Source organism: Echinops telfairi, unplaced genomic scaffold (genome assembly GCF_000313985.2).
Source record: "Echinops telfairi isolate 266 unplaced genomic scaffold, ASM31398v2 ScPeMD7_2;HRSCAF=8, whole genome shotgun sequence".
NCBI lineage: Eukaryota > Metazoa > Chordata > Mammalia > Afrosoricida > Tenrecidae > Echinops > Echinops telfairi.
This window is the reverse complement of record NW_022103898.1, coordinates 26,484,003-26,499,484: the sequence shown is the minus strand read 5'-3', so window position 1 is coordinate 26,499,484 and position 15,482 is coordinate 26,484,003. Positions and strand designations below refer to the sequence as shown.

The window sequence follows — 15,482 nt, the reverse complement described above, 5'->3', positions numbered from 1 at the left end:
ATGTGTTTTCTGATGGTCTTAGGCAACCTCTGTGAAAGGGTCGTTCAACCCCCAAAGGGGTCACAACCCACAGGTTGAGAACCGTTGACCTAGGCTAAGACAGACTGGGAGAAAAGGCCTGGTGATCTACTTAAAAATATTAGCCAACGAAAACTTAATGAATCCTGGGCTCAAACATGCCATCAAAATGTATAGTCTTGAAAATCCACAAGAGCAGTTCTCCACTGGCCTGTAGGGTTGTATGAGTCAGAATTGCCTACATAGCAGTGCGTTTTCTTTCTGTCTGTCTGTCTTTCTTTCTCTTCTTTTGTGGGGTGGGGTGGGGTGCAAAACCAGGACATTTCTCCTTCCTAAAGTCATCAAGAGGTGGAGCCGACTGGATCACAAAAACAGCAAATGGACAGTGTGGAGATTGAAACTGAGCAGAGGAGAATGGCACGTGGGAAACGCCTTCTCACACATGCTTCCTTCACCACTGAGCGATTGGTTCAGTTACCCCTCGCATCACCTGGCTCAGTCTCTCAACCGTCCGTGTGCCATGGGTTTTTGATGAGCGCTGTTTACCATGTAGACTCTTGTCTTGTGAGCCAGTCAAGGGACTTGCAAGAGACAGGAGTAACTATCTTTAGAAACTAACCTTTAGCAATTATTTCGACAAATTTAAAAAAAAAATCAAGTTCCTGGAGAGTCCTGAAACTCTTCTCTGTCTAAATTTCTCACTTGTCGAAGAGAGAGCCCAGACCTGGGTCATCTCACCTGGCGGCAGCCTGGGCATAATGGCAGGCAAAGCAGAAGCACCAGTGTAGCACTCACATCATTCTCCGGGGCCCATATAAGCTGGGCAGTCTAGGTCCTGGGGGGCCATTAGATGGTATATGGATGGTGGGCTTTGAGCCTGGCTTCTTGCAAAGATGCTGTGGGATGCATTTGCAAACTTTGGGTAACTCTGAGGCTTTGGATCTTAAGTACAAGCACACCTTAACAGCACCCAGGCGGAGGGTAGGATGTTAATCCTGCCGAACTTCCGTCCAGGTAGGGGCTGCCCTGCTTCCCCTGGGCCGCTGCTCACTTGTCTCCTTGACACGGCCCCTGCCTGGGCTGATTGGTCATTGGCAATAACTGATATGGAATACCGATGCTCTTGCCGGCACTGCCTTCCACGCCGAAGAGACTCCTTACTGCCCCTCGTCTCGCCTGCCCGACTGACTCCAGCCCGGTGCCCACCCTCCCCTTCCCCCCCAGCACTCCGCCCCTGCCCCTGGCGGGGAGGACGCGTCCTGGACGTGCTGCTCGGAAACTCAGCAGGCTGCTTTCGCTCCCCCTGCCTTTCGGGAGAGCCCTGTCCCAGACTTCTCAGGGATTTTACAGCACAAACAACTGCATGCGGGCCCGAGGGGCGGCTGAGCAGGACTAGTGCGTGTTGGCTCCATCGCTTCGCATCACTTTGCTGGCCGCATCCCCAACCTGGAGGAGGTTCCGGCTGGATTTCTCTCCGCCCAAACCACCAAGGAAGGAGCCCCGCGCCTTCGGTTGACTCTTGCTATTTTTATGGTAAGTGCTTGCTTGCAGTGAGCTCCTGGGCTGCAGTGTAGGGAGCGCTCTTCCTCGCTAAGCTTGGTGACCTTCCTTCTGGGTGTGTGCGGTTTTCAGGGAGCCTCCTCAGGGGTGCTCCAGCTAAGAAAATGCCAGGGCTTATTTGTCTGGGTGCTTTGTCTTTCCACCCACCCTGGTAAGCCTGAGCTCCTCAGCTGCGATGGAAACCTAAGCACCCTCTCTTTGTCCTTGAAGCGGCTGCTGGGAGATGAGAAACTGCAGCAGTTTGCAGGGCAGCAGTGGAGGATGACTGACAATTTGGGGTGAGATGAAGCCCCCGTGAGCTGAGGGGCACCCTCTCTGCCTCCAGGAGGGCCCAGGTGTGGGGCCCACGTAACAAACTCTTCCATCTTTCTGTGGGCAGACAAGCTCACGTGTGAGTTATGTCGGAGTCTGCGGTGAGCAGAGGTGCTTCAAGCACCGGCCACAGACATCAAGGTGGCCCTGTGCCTTGTGGGGTGGGCAACTTGGGCAGTGACATCCGCTGCTGCGGGCGGAATCCTGCGCTGGCAGACGGAGCCGGCCACATGACCTCATTGCTTCTTTCCCATCAAAGTCTCAGGGTGCCAGCTTGGCAAACCATCTTTTGCCGTCTCCTCAGAGGGAGGTGGGGGGCAGGGGGGTGGAGTGGTGGAATCTTTCTGAGTTGACAGCAGTTTCAACCTCCTGAAAGAGAAAAAAAAATGCTCTGAGGCGATGGGAATGGTTAAGACTTTTCTAAGGCAGCACGAAGCAGGTTTCTGGTGAAGAGCCTGTGTGTTACCGCATCCACCAGCCGGAGTGCTGTTGATCCAGAGCATTTGTCTCCGAAGAATACTCTAGTTTGGCACCTGGTCTTCTGAGAGACTTACTGCAGAGGACACCACAACTTCAAGTCTGTTATTGGCTGTCCCTTGAAGTCCAAAGGAACCCCAGGAGCGTTAGGGAGTTGTTGAACAAGTGCCTTGCAGGCATCTTATCACCAGGAGGTATTTTGGGGGGAGGTGGGTGGGGGTTGTTGGGTGGTAAGCAGGTATGTTGCACTGTTTTGGTCAGAGCAGTGTGCCAAAGAACAGGCTTTGCAGGGGATATCGGACTGAGTTCCTTCCCAGTCTTAAACTGGAGAAGGGTCGTGTCATTTGACTGTCAGTGGCTTTTCCAGTTCTGGTGCAGTTCCACTATCTGAAGGCTTTCCCCCTCAAATGTGATCTGGCCGCTGACATGTAAGGTACTGCATTCATCCATGCAATTTAATAATCACCGAGGGGAAAAGGTTGGGGAGCAATTTCTGGTCTCTTCTCCCTGTTGGTAGGGAAACGGGGCTGTCCAGTTTCTCAACTGCCTTGCTCGTTCTTACCACTTTTCTCTCCACTGTTTGTGTGGATATTTCTTAAAATAAAATAGTGGTGATGACCTCAGGCATATGCTTTTATCCAGTTTCTTGCATCCACAGAAGACGCATTTGTTGTTTTGTTTTGTGGGAGTTCTATTTATGGCTACAAGTATGTATCTACATAATGATCACAAATTTATAGATGTTTACATGATACATCCAGTCCAAGAGTATGCATGCAAACAGGTTAACAAGGGGAAAAGTGTGTGTGTTTGTGTATGTGTGTGTGTTTGTGTGCGAGGGGTGTTGTGGGGTAGTGTGGGCAGTTTGCAGACTGTAGTCCCCGAACCCTTAAAGAACATTTGAAATACTCTGAGCATTGTTTGGAATCACTGTTCTAGTGCCCACTCTGCTTCCAACACTTGATTGTGGCTCGTAGCAATCTTGGGATTTGAGAAACAGGCTTCCCTGATCCCCTTAAGCTTCTTTAAGGATGACCAGTTTACTTTTCCCTCAGTGATGTTTTTGTATTTTGCCGTGTTTTCCTCCCCCTCCCCAAATATAAAGGATTTGTTGCATGTCTGGCAACTGTACTGGAGGTATTCAACAAGATGGAAACAGAATCGGCGCCGGCGTCATAGAAATAGACTGTTCCCACTGCGGGCAATGTCTGGTGCATCTGGGACATATTTCATTTTAGTGAGGAACTATTTCAGCTTGAGAGAAAAAAAAATTCATAGCCCTCCCTTATTTTGCTAAACAGAATGTTTACCTGCTTCTCTCAGCATTGCACACGTGTGCAAGCATGCGGGAGGATGCACTGCGTGTACACGTTCTTAATAGTTGCAGCATGCTAGTGTAGAGGCGAGAGGAAAAGCTCTGAGAAAGTGTCTTCCTTCGTGTATTTTTGGAGGGGGTGCGGTAGGGATTTCCCCACGTCCCACAGACCTCCTCCAGATAATGCCTTCCGGAATGGCTTTGAATTTCGAGTGCATTCTTCAGCATTTCCTTGATTCACAGCGTGGTGCTGTCATGTTAATTCCTTTCCTCAGTCTCTGAAGGCAGAAACGACTGCCACCGGAGAGTAAGATAAAAGCTACGCTGAGTGGAGCCTGTAGCCTGTGTGTGTGATGGAGTCACGACAGCATTTTATTTGTGTGTGTGTTTATTTTGCTGCTGTGCTTTGCAGCGAGTGTGCCCCAAGCCCAAGCGCACATTGAAGTTATTTGAAATTGGTTGAGGGAAGCGTGGCCTGGTGTAGATGCAGGTATTCATTTTCTGTGCTCCTCAGTGACAGCTAGCTCTAAAACAATGTTTTCACCCTATTTTTAAGTGTGTGTATGTTGTTTTAATTTGAAGCCTGCAGCTTTTATGATGAAGCAGTGGGTTTTGTGTTTTTTTTAACCTCCTTGTCTTTGGCTCACTCGCTTTTTGCTTCTGATATCCCAGTATATTTAAAGAGAGGACTTCATAAAGTTTGTGGAAAAATTTCATCATCTTTTCATTCCATTTTTTCTATGAACTTTTTGAAGCCTATATAAATGTGTGTATTCATACATACATATATACACATACACATATAATATATTAAATACAACATGTGCAATATGTCACACAGATATATACATACCTATATCAGCATATATACAAATATATACAGATACATACATATATTTAAACATGTGTTAGTCTGTACATAAATGTAATGTACACATGCCAGAAACGCAAACAATGAAAACACTGTGATCATGGAGGCTGGTTCACAGCTTCTCTTTGGGAACTCCCAATGTCCCAGCTATAATCTCATAGCTGGGAGAAGACATCGCCCTCACTACTATAAATACAACCTCATGCTTCTGCAGGCATGCTTGTTACTGCCACTATTTTCCATAGTTGATTACCAGGACCAGAAATAGAATCTATTTTGCATTTTAATTAATGATATTCTGGATCCATCTAGGTTGGACTGCCCTCAAACCTTGACATGTTTACTGTCTAAGAGGTCTTGGTGCTGAGGAAGGGACCTTGTGCGGAGTCAAGGTGCAATCACTTGATGATGTTAAGCAGCCTTCCTTTAGACACTGAAAGAATTGTATCATTAAGGAGGATATTGTTGGTATTTTTGTTGCTTTCCCCAATATAATTAAGTCAATATATTTCTTCTCACCATCTCTCCATGAGGCTTTTTTTCAATAGTAAAAAGAGTAATGTGCATCGCCTACATAAAGCTTCTTAGAGAGAGGATCATTCTTCAACAGAGATTTCAAACAACTTCTAGCACCAGCTATAGTGATCTACTTGGAAAGGAACCTGCTCTTCCTTTGGCCACCCGGATAGACTGTATAACATAGGAGACATGCTTCATGAGCTGTGTCGAGAACTGCATTTTTTATCTGTGTCGCCCTACTGAATTTATTTAGAACTGTAGTCACTAGACCAGCTTGGCCGAAAACAAAACAAGCAAAAGGCATGACCGCAGTAGTAGAGTCATTTAGCCAGACAGCTGTAAGTATTCACAAGTGATCCTTCGTGGGTGGTAGAGGGAGATGGCAGAATGCTGGAGAAGAACTAAATCACAGCCCCCCCCAACTCAGGCAAGAGGAAAGGAGATGATTCTTCCTTCTACTCAGCATTTTATACTCCAGTCTGTTGACTCCCAGGTCTAGAGAGCCAAGAAATTGTTCCAATCACAGAGTGACAGGTTTCACAGTTTTACAGCGGCAAGTTTACATAATAGAAATCTCTGACCCTTACTGAGGCATCTGCTAAGGGACCTTTAAGGCGTGTGTGAGCCAGCAGCCATTCTGATAGAAAGCAGACATACTGTAAGACAACAGGAATTCACTTACTTGCATCTTCCCTTTTGGTCTTTCACTGGGGACCTCCGGTGAGTGTCAGAGGGGAATGAGTGCCAAGGCCATCAGAGACTGTGCCAGTCACAGTGTGATGTCTTCAAGGACCCTTGGAGTCCACGCCTGCCCCACTCGTGTGACTCACACTCTCTGCGTTTGCTGCATTGGTGCTGGGCCAGATGATCTCGAAGGGCTCCCATGCAGTCATTAAGAATTGTGGAATCAAATGTATTACTATTTCCAGCTGGATGGCAATTTCTGTAGCAATTGATCCAGATTAAACGCTCATTTAGGGAGTGGGCAACATCTTCCCTTGGGAACTATGATAGGGCATGAACATTAGAATTAATCAGCAAGGTTAGACATGTGTTAAACCTTTGAGTATAGGGCTCACGTACATATGATGACTATCTGTTTAACTGGGACAATTTGAAGCATCTCTTGTTATCACCACAAATGTCCTAGATGAGCATTTTTCAAGCCTGAAAGGAAACTGAGGTTCAGAGATGAAAAGGAAGTTAGTTAAGAGACTTCCCAAGGTTGGAGGCCTACTTAACACGTGGGTAAGACGAGTTTAGTACAGTGTACATAGTGTGGGGCCTTGCTCCATTCCCAATGTGGGGTGTCTTCCAGGATACACAGCTGACATTTATTGTGTCATTCATTGCTCACAAAACTGCTTTGTCGCATCTCACTCACTGGTGTCCATTCTTTCTGGGTTCATTTCAGGCCGATAAAGTTGTTGTACCAGGCAGGCGAGTCACACCCAGCAAATCCGTCACACTCAGCAAATACGTATGATAATTTGCTCAGGCTTGTGTAGAAATGCATTTTACACACATATGGGAATGATGTGTTTCCTAGGAAAGTTGTGAGAATTTTATAAAGTGTCCTTATTTTTACCCCTTTACTTACACGGTGTATACTATTATCTGCTTCTGTTTTGTAGACGGGGTGATGGCTTACTGGCTGTTCCCTTCATCCCCTTAGTCACTGGCTAAATGCTTATAGAGCATCACACTGTATTCCGTCCTAATGTCAAGTAGTTGGGATCCTCTGGTGACATAGCCAGAGTCAGCCATCGTTCCCAGGGAACTTAAAGTCTAGGTATACTTCATAAAGTTTATCACTTTTTGGTGCCCTGCCCACCATTTCACAGTTTCTCACACACAAAAATCCAGCTGACAACCAATTCGCTTGGGTGGATTTGGTCTTTGGTTCTTGGCCAGAAAAGTTCTAATAAAAAGGCACCTTTCTTGTCCTTGCGGAAGATACCTTCCAGTTTTCCACCACATTATTTTTAGCACCTGATTTTATCTGTCAATTGAACAAAAGAGATGAATTAGCTAACCGTGTTTGTGCTAGTGTTGTGATGCCCGAAATGACACTGTTCTGACAATCAACAATGATAGCTTGGGTGGTAGCCCCATGCCTATGGAACTAATTGTACCATCGATAACCCCTGCCTCCTCAGTCTGCCTCTTCGTCTGCATCTCTCATGGGATGCAGCAGAACTAACAAACCATTTTCAGCCTTACACAGGCTGTTTCCTTTGCCTAAAATGTCTCTCCTCTCTTTCTTCAGAGTGACTCTCACAGTAAGCTCAGATGTCACTTTGCCTGGAAGCTCTTTCATACTTAGCATCTTTATTTTATCAAGGAAGACCATTTCTGCCATTTTATATCCCCCAGTACAAAGATCTCCTGGGACTTATTAGACTAGAATGCAATTACAGGTTAACTTATCTCCCTCTGTTTCCCAAATTAAGTTTATATGGATGTTGTTCCTTGAGCGAAAGGACTCTATGCTTCATCCTTGCACCTTCATCTCTGTACTCTCCCCTGATTCCGTGATTATTATTCCCTAATAATCCTTGGGAAGTGGGTGAGGAGTCATTACTCTAATATTTCTGGTGCTGGTATTGGCAGGTGACCCCTACACATCTTTATTGCCGTGGCTTCTTTGTTACTCTGATGCTGGCAGCTATGTCACTGGTCTTTTAAATACCATCAAGTCTACTCATGGTGGAACTTCTAGACTAAGACTAGTTAAAGGAGGGTCTGGCAATATACTTCTAAAGTCTTGATCAGTGAAAACTTTCTGAATAGCAATGGAACATTGCCTGATGCAATTCTTCAAGAGGAGCCCTGCAGGTTGGAAGGCATTCAACATAGCAAAATACATTGGGGGGATAGCTGCCTCCTCAAAGTAGTGTAGACCTTAATGGTGTGGGTGGAGTAAAGCTTTCGGGACCTTCATTTGTTGCTGTGGCATGACTCAAAATGAGAAAAGCTGCAAACATTCATGAATAATTAGAATGTGGGATGTTTGAAGTATAAATATAGGAAACTTGGAAGTCATTAACAATGAAATGGATGGCATAAAGATCAATATTTTGGGCATTAGGGAGCTGACATGGGCTGGTTATTGGCCATTTTGAATCAGACAACCATATGTTCTGCTATTCTCAGGATGACAAATTAAAGAGGAATAGTGTTGCATTTGCCATTAGAAAGAACATTTCAGGATCTGCCTTGGAGTGCAAAGCTGTCAGTAATAATATAATATTAACCATCTATTATATGTCCATACATTATCCATATACATGTATAATATCCATATGCTTATAGGACAGTCAGCAAACATGACTATTACTCAAATTTATGAACCATCTACTAGGTCAAAAATGAAGAAAATCAAGATTTTTACTAAGTTCTGCAATCTAAAATTGATCAAGCATAAAATCAAGATGCACTGATAATTGCTGTTAATTGGAATGGGAAAGTGGGAAACAAGAAGGATCAGCAGTTGGGAAATATGACCTTGGTGATGGAAATTACATCAGATATGGAATGATGGAATTTTTCAAAGCCAGTGAAAGATCATTGCAAGTGCATGTGGTCCTCACTGGATAGAATATACAAAAATAAGATCAAATGCATCTGTGGAAAGAGAAGACGGGGATGTTCAACAGCACCAACCTGAACTAGGCCAGGAGCTTACTTCAGGACAGATTATCAATTGCTTCTACACAGTTTCCAGTTGAAGCTGAAGAAAGTCAAAACAAGTCCATGAGAGAGGAAGTATAACTGTGAGCATCTCCCACCAGAATTTAGAGACTATCTCAAGAATAAACTTGTTCCCTGGAACTTTATTGACCAAAGAACTGATGAATTATGGGATGGCATAGGTGAAGAAAACAAAAGGCTATTCAAAGGTGGGGGGGAGGGGACCAAAAATGAATGTCAAAAGAGAATCCGAAACATCCTATAGAATAGCAAAAGTGAATGGAAGAAAAGGTGGCGTACAAGAGCTGAACAGAAGCAAAGAGCTGCTCAAGAAGACGAAGTAAAGTATTATACTGATGCACACACCTGGAAATAAGTAACCCAGAGGTAAAGTGTGGGTGGCATTTCTCAAGCAGGAAGACTTGAAGAAAAAAATGCAAACCTCAAGTTGAAATATTGAAGGATTGTATGGACAAAATAAGGAGACTGGTGGCTCAGTGGTTGAAGTGTTGGGTGGCTCTGAAAACTCAGTCATTCTAACCTATCAGCTCTGAAAACTCAGTCATTCTAACCTATCAGCTTCTTCATGGGGGAAAAGCGAAGCTGTCCGCTTTGGTAAAGAAACCCCATGGAGTAGCCCTACTTTGTCATGTAGCGTCATTGTGAGTCAGAATTGGCTTGAAGGTCATGGGTTTGGTTTAGGTTTTATAGGAAAAAATATTGAACAACATAGGAGGTATCAAACAAAAATGGAAGGAATACATATAGAGTCACTATACCAAAAATTATTGGCTGACGCTCCGTTCAGCTATTTCAGAAGATAGCGTATGAACAAGACTGATATAATTGAACGAAGAGGTCCAAGTGCACAGAAGGCATTGTCAAAAAAGAAGTCTACATGAATTAACTGAACACACATTGAGATGTTTCAGCAAACATGCAATATTAGAAGTAGTCACTCATCTATTCCAAGAAATTTGGAAAAGCAAAGCTTTCCAACCAAGTGGAGGAGATCCATGTTTGTACCCATTCCAAAGAAAGAATATCGAACAGAATGAGTAAATTATCAAACAGTATCATTCATGTAATTTACAAGTAATATTTTGCTGAATATAATTAATTAGTGATCGCAGCAGGATATCAAGAGGGAATTGCCAGAAATTCAAGCCAGATTCAGAAGAGGATGTAGAATGAGGGTTATCCTTGCTGAAGCTAAATGAATCTTGGCTGAAAGAAGAAAATACCAGAACGATGTTTACCTGTGTTTCATCAACTTTCTCAACTGTGTGGATCATATCAAATTACAGCTAACATTGCCAAGAATGGAATTCCAGAACACTTAATTATGTTCACGTGGAACCTGTACAGAGACGAAGAAGAAGCTGGTCAAACAGAGCAAAGTGACTTCATGGTTTAAAAATCAGGAAAGGTGTTCATCAGCACTGTACCCTTTCACCCTATTTATTTGGTCTGTATGCTGAGCACACATCCTGGGGAACTGGAGCATATGGAGTAGAACACAGTATCTGGAGTGGAGGAAGACTCATTAGCAGCCTGTGATCTTCAAGTGACACAAACTTGCCTACTGAAAGAGAAGAGGACTTGAAGCACTCTACAGCCTTCAGTATGGATTACACCTCAAGCTAAAGAAAACAAAAATCCTCACAACTTGACAAATAAGCAACATTATGATAAGTGAAGAAAATAAGTGAAGTTGTCAATTTTACTTGAATCCACAGTCAGTACCCATGGATGCAGCAGTCAAGAAATCAAGCCTTAGACAAATGTGCTGCATACCCTTCTGAAAGTATTAAAAAAACAAAGATGTCACTTTGAAGACTGAGGTGAGTCTGATCTAATCCATGGTATTTTTAATAATTCCATACACGTATGAGGACGACAGTGAATAAGGAACACCAAAGACTTGATGCTTTTGAATCATGGTGTTCTAAAGAATATCGAATATTCCATGGACTGCCAGAAGAACGAAGAAATCTGTCTTGGAATGATCTTAAGCCAGAGTAGTCTTCAGAATGGAGAATGCTGAGACTTTTTCCGCACATAGCTTTGCAAAGTTAGGTGGAAACACTCTAGAGAGGACAATCCTACTTGGATGAGGGCTAGTGCTGAGTGACAAGGAAGAGGGCATAGGCTAGAAGGCATGCTAAGTATTTGGCTTTTATTCATTGTGCCATTCAAAGTTAGGGCAACATTTTGGGTGCAGGAATGCCATGGTTTGACTGGCATGCTTCATTTATTTATTTTGGTGAAAGTACACGCAATCTTACACCCTTTTTCAACTTTTGCATGTACAATTTAGGGACATGAATGACCTTCCACAGGGAGACAGACAGCCTCACCATTCTTCTTGAATTTGTTCTACCACCACTGACCCAGAAGCTACTCATCTAATATTTTGAATTGCTGTAGTCAATTGTAACTCAGATATATAATTCTTTACAAGAGCACACTACTCAAAGCAGATATCATTTATTTACATTGTTTGATTCAAAGAAAACTTTGGGGGATAGTTTTGATACAAGGTTTAAGGTTTATCTCAGGGCAATAGTTTCAGGGGTTTATCTAACCTCAGTGGCTCCAGAAAGTCTGGATTCCACTGATGATTTGAAAATGTGTTCTTTTTCCTTCCCCCTGTTGATTGGGAGTCATCACTACAATCTTTGATTAAGTGATCTGACCAGCAGTTTTTAAAGGTTATTTTCTTTCCCCCTTGCTTTTGTGTGGACGACAGACTGTTGAGAGTCAGGATGTTATAGAGCAGTAAGGAAGCTGGTGCAGAAATTTAGAAGAAAGATGATGCTAGACCAAGATGCTGGCGATGAATGGAGGTGGTGATGAGAAATGGTAGGATTCGGGCTCTGTCTTGAAGTGGGAGCTGAAAGGATGGAGGAAGATGTGATAGGAAATGTAATGGTTAAGAAGTGACAAGATAACCGCTGCTAAGGGAATATGTAAAAAATGGAGAGGGTGAACAGGTAGCTGGGGAGGGCTGCTCTAGTCCGAACCATCAATGTGGCCAGTCCTAGGAGTGGGGCATCACAGAACACTTGCAGGGTAAACTGTGTGCCTTCATGTATTGGTATACCCCGCTGTGGTATGTGATAGGATGGAATAGTTCATCCCAGAGTTACTTCTCCCTGGGAGCCTGTGTTAAATAAAGCTAATCAGAAGGATATAAATAGTGCCTACTTTCCTGAGCAATAAAATTGATCAACAGACTACTTTTAAATTGAACTTTAAGCAATTTCAGAACCTCAGGACTTTCAGCAAATGATAATCAGAGCCCTGATAATACAATACATTGGCAGCCTTGTATTTACATGGAAGAGGAATGATGTGGGTTACAGAAAAGAACCTGCAGATGATGGATCATGGAAATGTGGGGAAAATGAATTAAATATGACTGATAATTATCAGTTGCCTAATGTTATATGCAAGAGCTCTTAGCTAAAAGAGAGGGAAGGGACTTTCTAAATCTCAGATACTTTTCTCCATTAGCAAAAGGTTATCAGTAAAGGCTCCAGTGAGCTGGGTCAAGCCCCAGTCTCCTTATCTTTACACTTTGTCTTTGATTGATGCAGTGCTCACGGTTCCAAATCATAAGCATATTTCGGTAAACCACGTGATGTGCTATACCATTAAACTGAAAATACATTTGTGAAAGTTTCTTAACTTCACAGGTAGGTAGCCCTTCATCCGACTCTTGTCTTTTGCAGGACTTTAGGCTGTTTAGAAAGACAGATATTGGTGGGTCAGTGGCAGAATTCTTGCCTTCCATGGTGACCTAGGTTTGGTTTCTGCCTTTCAGTGAAGCTTTCACTAAAGCTTCCCGACTCCGATGTACTAAAAAGTCCTGATGATCTACTTCTGAGAGTTGGCCATTGGACACCTTGTAGATCAGGGTGATCGACACCCACTGCTCAGGAGGATGGTGCATCACCAGACATTGCTTTGTTCTGGTGTGTGTGGGGTCAATCGGAGTTGGAGCCTGCCTCGACAAAAGCTAACTACAAAGTCAACAACATAAGGCCACATGAAATTAGATTTACCCTGCAAAACTGATGGCCACACACTGCCCCAATCATTGTAGACTGGGTCAATTTTCACAGTGCAAGAATAGAAATCAAAGCTGGGCTGGAGTGGAGATCATGTTCTTGCTAAACCTGACCAAGGGTTGTAGCGTGCTCATCATTCCCCATTTAGCTGTAGAGTAAGCCAAGCACAGTCCTCGTTGTATTGGGTGGATGAAATCTTTCTTAACCTTTTGTTATCTTTTTAAGTTACAAATTAAGAAACCCTTCCGTGATTGTTATACCCAGACAGATGGATGAGATGGATTTCTGGAAGCCGTGGCAGTCAGGATAAAGTCTTTCTTTGGGACCTCCACAGGTGGCAATGACTGGCCTTTGTTTTCCTTATGTCATAGTGTTATGGATACATCCTGCGTGTGTTTGTATACGTATGCATACATGCACATTTGATAGGTACATGCATCCATAACTCCATACTTTCCCTTGGACTGCTGTAGTTTTTATGAAGCACCAGACATTCTCAGTTTCCTTTTAATTTTTTGTATCTAGTTATGAGTCTGGTACAAAGTAAGTGCTCAACAAAAGGTTGCTGTTTGAATCTAGAAACAAGTTTTGGATTTAAGTTGCTATTGTGTTGTTGTGTTCATTAAAATACTCTGTCTTGTCTAATTTTGAATTAGTGTTGTGCTCTTGGTAACTTGTAATTAGCATATGCATGTCTACTGCATATCCATAACTCCAAGCATTAAAAATAGAAAAATTGTTGAAGTAGTTCTGTTGCCTTCCTGAATATAGAAGGAGTATAAGATTATAAGATAAGGCTCCAGTATACATATATATATACATATATATTCATGTGCCTATAATTTTATAACATATAGATGTAGATGGTGCATAAAATGCCTAAAGTGGGGTGCATGTAATATGAAATACAAGTGGACTATAAGGAAGACTGTAGTTCATAATAATATATAAATATTAGTTCCTCAGATAGCAAATATACAATAACTTAAATACAAGATGTGAATACTAAGGCAGTGGGGTACATGGAACTCTGTATTTTCTGCTCAGCTTTTTTATGAGCATGAATTTCTGTAAAAAAAAAAGTCTTCTTTTATTAATCAAAGAAGGCATGTAATGGTGGGAACCAAATGGAACCAGGAATACCATGAAATTGCATGTCAGAATTACTGAAGCAGAAGACACAGGGTCCACAACTTTGCATTTTCTCTCACAGTCTGAGAAGAGCGGCACTTGTAGGAGTAAAGATAAATCCGTTGCTGAGGGCAATTTTAGCTACTATCGGCACCAACATCAGACATGGGTCTCTCCCAGGAGTCCTCATGAAGAGTCCACTGTGTTTTGTAATGAAAAACATCAGATTTTGTAAGACTGCTTCTCGCCAAACACTTTCATGTTAATAGCATCACTTCAAAGCAAAATTGGGTCAAAGCAATTGGCAAGGTTTGGTTAGACACCAGTCTCTGCTGACCTGGCTGGGAGGATCAAGTTTGGGTGTTGTGCATGTCCATTTTCTGTATATTGTCACAGTGGTCTTACAAAGAGAGAGTAGAACTGCTCACAGCATCTTCAAGGCTGCTATTCTTATGGAAGCAGACTGCTACATCTTTCTCCCCTACAGAGAGCACCTGGTGGATTTGAACCACTGACCTTTTGGTTGGCGACTGAGAGCTTATCCACTGTGCCTCCAGGACTCTGTTAAGGCAGCGTAACTCCCTGGCACATCTGGGTCTAGAGTGCAGCTGTTCTGGGTGACAAGTGGAGAACAGACCTAGTGCCCTAATGACCATCAAATTAAAGTTAGGGATAGCATCCTTTGAGCGAGCTGAGTGGTTTGACAAAGACCTTTTCACTTAAATAGCGGGTTATTCTCCTGCTTTCCTTCAGAGGGGATTAGAGTAGGGACCAAGCAGTTGGTCCAGAATCACACATCGAATATTATTTGGATCTTCTTGAGTGCACAGACAAATGGGGGAATCCATGTTAAGGGCTGTATACAAATATTTTGCAAAGATTGGCAAGTTTCAAGGGCATAGATTCCCCCAAATCTGGGCTGCTTGCCCAGTCTCATTTCCCACCTCCCCTTTCATAATCCTTTTTATCTATTTCAGATCGTACTTTGAGTGTATTGCTCAGGCGTGTAGGGCTGGGCATAAAACAAAGCCAGAATTTGAAATATTCCCTTGAAAACAAATATGATAATGTGACCAATAGAAGACTTTTAAACATAAACAGATGCTACATTAGGTTAAGATTCAGTGGGGAAGTGGGCTGAATATAATAAATATTCAAGGCAAAAAATGGAGTGATATAACATTTCAGAGGAGTTTGGACAAGTATTTTAAATGTGAGTGATGATATAATATTACTGTTGGGTTCAAGCATTTTGTATATATATATATACAATATAAGAAATAAGCAGCTAATTAGTCTATAGAACAGTACAAATGGCTCAGTGCAACTCACTTCAGTGAGACAGTTTATACACTGGCAGTCCTTCAACTCACAAGGGCTGGGGGGTGCAAGTCAAGGAAGCAGACAACCGAGTCTTCTGTAGAGCAATTCAGGCAATCCAGCCACAGGCAGCAAACAGCAGGGCAGGTCACCAACAGTCAGCCAGATGACAGGGTCCGACAGTCCCCAG

General features: G+C 43.1%; 1 protein-coding gene across 1 annotated transcript in view; it reads left to right on the top strand.

Moving 5' to 3' along the window:
• Nucleotides 1-1,294: 1,294 nt before the first annotated feature.
• Nucleotides 1,295-15,482, top strand: part of ANO4 (anoctamin 4) — a 390,715-nt gene continuing 376,527 nt past the window's right edge. The window contains exon 1 of the mRNA XM_045292178.1: nt 1,295-1,551. The gene's annotated coding sequence lies outside the window, so the exon portion shown is untranslated. The remainder of the gene's footprint in view (nt 1,552-15,482) is intronic.